The sequence below is a fragment of the Armigeres subalbatus genome, chromosome 2, assembly GCF_024139115.2.
Source record: "Armigeres subalbatus isolate Guangzhou_Male chromosome 2, GZ_Asu_2, whole genome shotgun sequence".
NCBI lineage: Eukaryota > Metazoa > Arthropoda > Insecta > Diptera > Culicidae > Armigeres > Armigeres subalbatus.
Window position 1 is genome coordinate 414,229,554 of NC_085140.1, and position 5,438 is coordinate 414,234,991.

Below are 5,438 nucleotides of genomic sequence, written 5' to 3' on the forward strand. Positions count from 1 at the left end.
ACTAGTCAGTTTCATTCGACTTTTAATAAAATATCCATGTTTTTTCATTTTATGCTCAACATTTCTCCTCCTCCTAAAAAGTTATTCTGCTCGATTTCTGGTTGTTTTTTTTTATCGATCAACTTCCAATAACCACACGTAATCTGTTATCATGTTGCAATTGTGTTGTGCTAGAATATAGTGAAAACATGATGATCCAGAAAGTTCCTTTCTTTTAATCAACAAGGAAACAGATCGGATTGCAATTTGAACAAATTCAAATCCTGTACTAGATACCCTACATTGACTAATAAAATACATTTCAGCACTCGGAAAATAAGTTGAAACTGAACCATTTTGTAACTTCATCGTAAATTATCTCATTCATGCCGTTGTTTTGGTCAATTAGAGAAATATCAGAGTGCAGAATTGGCGAATCATAGGCTCGGATAACTGTAACATGTTGAACAGCACACAAGTGGAGCGGAGCCCAAGTTTTTTTTTCTGGCGCATAACTTTTCGTCTTAGCACATAATAAAGCTTGATAAAACTAGTGAACTTTTTCCCGTTTGAATGTTATAAGCTGACCATAGTTTAAAGAAATTGCATTGGGATTATTGATTGCAATATCCACGCAGGATTTTCAACGCGAATCAAATAAAAAGTCCCCACGCACGAGTAGGTTGTTGACGTTTTCCGGTTTCTGTTGCGTAGCCGTCAACGTCGCTTCAGCTTGTATGCAATCATACACAAGAACGATCGAAAACAACTTATCGATTCGTTGATTGATTTTGCTAATTGATAGTTTTCCGCCAAAATTTCTATCATAGGAATATTGGAATGATCTTAAATGCAGGAATAATCAAAATATATAGAACTGCGTACATGCTTTATTCGAATGAACATAATAAAGGAGCATAAATTGACAGTAAATACACCATATCACTTGAGCAATTATTGAAAATTTATTGCGCCAGAGGAAATACAATATCATATTTACATTCAATATATTTATTTACATATTTACTTCAATGAAAACATATTATTTTTTTGCTTGGACAAACTATTATACTGAATTCTTTTTACTTTCCTCTCAAAACCGTTCACAGATAATTACCAGGCTTGTATACAAGTTTTCGAAAAAGGCTTGCATAAAACATATTTTTAAATAACTTTCACTTACTAAAATTGTAGATAAATCACACTTATTATGTTTAACTTGTTCAAAATGCACCTCATTTCGAAAGATTAGATGTTTGTGATCCATTTTGGACCTTGATTGACTAGTAATTCTTTTTATAGGGTTAACGATGGCTGTTCCAAAATGCCCAAAATCATTGATTTTACGACATTTATTGAGGTATATCTTAAAATCTCGACGTGTTAGAGCAAATCTGAAGTCAGATTCGGATTCAGCGAGCAAAAATCTACTAGGGACACATTATTTGGTGTTAGGGCCAAAATCTTGTTGAGCTGTGTTATCAGGATTATGTTTACTTGTTTACCATATACATAAAATATGATGAAATATGATATTGTTAAGAAAATTATTTTGAGCTTTTTAGTGGAATGTCTTCACTTGTCTTAAGACGAGTTTGTACAATCCCATTTAATTCCACTACTTAATTGTACCTTGACAGATACGTATTTCGACCTCAGCAGTAAGGTCGTCTTGAGTGTCTCGTAGTCGAGTCAAGTACGAGACACTGAAGACGACCCTACTGTTGAGGTCGAAATACGTATCTGTCAAGGTACAAATAAGTGGTGGAATTAAATGGGATTGTACAAACCCGTCTTATGTCAAGTATATTTGATCATTTGAACACGTTTTTGGACGATGTATTTTGATGATGAATTTTAGTGAAATTTTTCACGGTTCAGAAAAGTGTCCCCGGGTACTGGACACTATTGCATCACCGGACACACACATCAATTATGACCAAGTTTCTATTACATGAGTAAAGACATCATTTAGAATAGTAATATTTTTCACTTGCTTAAGTTGTAGATAATAACATGGGTTGATAGACTCTCCATCTTATTTGACTCTCTAGCTCAATTTCTTACATCCTACTCAAAAGTCACTCCATATTCAATTACATCTTCATATATTGTTTCTGCTTTTATTTCTTTGGCTTTCTGATACCTTAGCAAAAACACCAGATTAATCCACCTAGCGTTGGTGGTGCCTTTCTCGCGCATTGAAATAATAAGAAAAACACATAAGAGAGGTCGAAATAGCACTTTAGGGGGATAGATTTTACTTTTACCATCAATTCATATGCATTTGCGGTCATTTGAATGCATTGCTGCAAACTTTAAAAAAAAATATTTTTTTTCGTTTTTGATTTTTTTTCCCAAGGGCCTTGGCAGAAAAACAATGTTTTTCCTATAACTTTGGAACGCAATCACCGATCAAGCCAATTTTCAATAGGAAACAACTAGACCGCAATCCGCGTCGACTGCAACTTGTTGCGAGCAAATCGAATAATGCTAAGTACCAAAAAGTGTGTCTCACATTTTTGTACACACACACACACACATACATACACACATACAGACATCACCTCAATTCGTCGAACTGAGTCGATTGGTATATAACACTATGGGTCTCCGAGCCTTCTATCAAAAGTTCGGTTTTGGAGTGATCCTATAGCCTTTACGTATACTTTGTATACGAGAAAGGCAAAACAGCAATTGAATTGGGTTGTTCAGCTTCGAAAAATATCGAGTTTTTTGCAGTTTAACATAAAGAGCATACTTTTCTAATCTCAAATATATTTTCATTTTATTTGTAAACCTTTTATTTATATATTTGTACAGAAAAAAAAAACCATTTCAATCGATAGAATGACACTAACATTCATAGAATGACAGTTGACCCATGCAGCATAAGACCAAGTTTTTAGTCCCATAAAAATTTAAAATGCAAAATAAAAATTCTTCCGGTTCTTCAAAAATTCTGGAAAATTGAGGTTTGCCTCAGTTTTTTATGCAGTTTCAGAATATGTAAAAACATCGATACCCCTAAACAACCCAATTAAAGTAAGTTTAACAAAACAGGTGCAAAGAATGGCTATTTGATCACATGAAAAAACTCACTGTCCGGACCCGGGGGACAGCTACCGGATCGCTATTTGAAATATGACTAACATTGACTATCTCGACAAAATAAGAATGCATTCGACTGATTTTAATATTGTTGATTCATACCTTCTAAAATTTATGACATTTTTGAACAATTTCAAATTTGGTACAAAGTTTACAATATGATGATCTGATATTCCCTGCAGGTAAAAGACTTTTCAATAGCGTTATATTGTATTACATAAGATGATGGAGGGATCTCTGCAAGTGCCATTTTTAGAAGTGTCCTGTATTGGGAGATATTCGGCGCTGATCCTATATGTAAAGATACAATTAAGTGGTGAAATTTTAAGAAATTGTACTAGCTCGGGGCGTCTCCAGTTGGCCTTGTGAGCAAAGGCATAGAAATGCCAATCTGAAGTTGGCGAGTTCGATTCTCGGTCCGGTCTAGGGTGTTTTCGGGTTGGAAACATTATCGACTCCCTGGACATCATCCATTGTACTTTCCATGCCACACAAGGTACGGACTCATGCAATGGCGGGCACAAAAAGCTTTCAATTAATAACTGAAAAATGCTTATAGATCACTTTAAAACGACGTCCAAGTTCCAGTTGGAATGTGTGCATAAAAAAAGAAGTACTGGTTCATTTTATGATAAGTGAGACCATTAAACAATCTCAAAATAATTTATAATCAAATTACACAATTCAGCCAAAGAATAGCGTGAGAATAAAAAAAAATATTCAAATAAACTTGAATAATCCAGGTTTTGCTGCAGTTTTACGCCTCATACCAATTTATGCTTGTTTCACAGTCTAATTCAAATAACGTTTTGAATCATACACCTTCCTTTGAGCTTCTTCCACAATGGACGAGCATTTGTTTCGGTCCTACCAGAAAAGCTTGCTAGAGGCTGTGGAAAAGTTACAATTATTTATATGCTGTCACCGACATTGAACAAAAGTTTTCTGCTTCTTGAATATTTTTTTTGCTTCCACACGAGTTGGAGACTTCTATTAGTACGATGAAATTGTTGAGAATTACATGGCGGTTGTTGAACGTACTACAGAATGATAATAGTTGAGCTTTCATAAGCTGCATTCAAATGCATCAGATCTTCTCAAGAATGTCAATGAGATATATTCATATCATAAATCAATAACTTCTTATTCTTAGTTTTGCTGCATTTGTTTTCAAATTTAAGTACTAACAGCTGTGTCCTGACCTTTTTGATTGTACGTACAAGAACGTATACAAAAACGAATTCAAAAAAATGCCTTCCATTGGTTCTCTGGGCGCAAATTATGAAAATGTTTAGCTCGGTTTGGCTGTTGGCCATACTGATTTCAAAAGGTTAACTCGTGCGTGTTGTTGTAATTCATTAACCTTCCTAGTGCATTAAAAAAAAGTTACACATTGTGCATTAGCGGGTCAAAAATGACCCCAAATTGAATTCGCTCCCAAAAATTTATTTTCGAACCGATTCTCAATCTTTTGGAACCAAATTGAAGGTATGGAATCCGCGGATGTCGTACGGACAGATTTTTGCACTTTGGCCATTCTGGTTCCCAGGAATCGATGTTAAAGGAACTTAGATTCTTAGGTCAATTTTTGGCGTGATTTCTTGCCTCTCAAAGGGTGATTTTGGAAATGCTCATTAATTTGCGTAGCAATAATTCTATTAGAATGTAGCCATTGTCCATTTCCATGGATCAACACAATTCCTGGTTATTTCACGGTCCGGTGTCCCTCCGGAAGATCCGGAACATCCGTAGAAGTGGTCAATTCATTGAACTCATCCTAGAAGAGCGCGGTTTTTTTCAAAAGCTTTTAATTATTGAACGCTGAGTAACAAATGATTGTGGTGACCCATTTTGATGGACCGGGGTGGCCACCGGAGGTCCTCCAGAGGATCCGGAACATTCGGTGAAATGGTCAATTCATGGAACTCATCCTAGAAGAATGCAGTTTTCACAAAACTTTTGATTATCGTAATTTGAGTAACAAATGATTGTGGTTACTCATTTTGGTGGAACTGGGTGGCCACCGGAGTTTTCCGGAAGATCCGGAACATCCGTAAAATGGTCAATTAATGAAACTTATCATATAATAGCGCGGTTTTTTCCAAAGCTTTTCATTATCGAACTACAAGTAACAAATGATTGTGGTGACCCATTTGGATTGACCTGTATGGCCGAAGGTCCTTCAGAAGATCCGGAACGTCCGTAAAAATGGTCAATTTATTAAACCCATCATAGAAGAGCGTGGTTTTTTCCAAAGCTTTTTCCACATAGTACTTTGAGTAACAAACGATTGCGGGGATCTATTTTGGTGGACCTGGGCGGCCACCGGAACTGCTCCAGAAGATCCG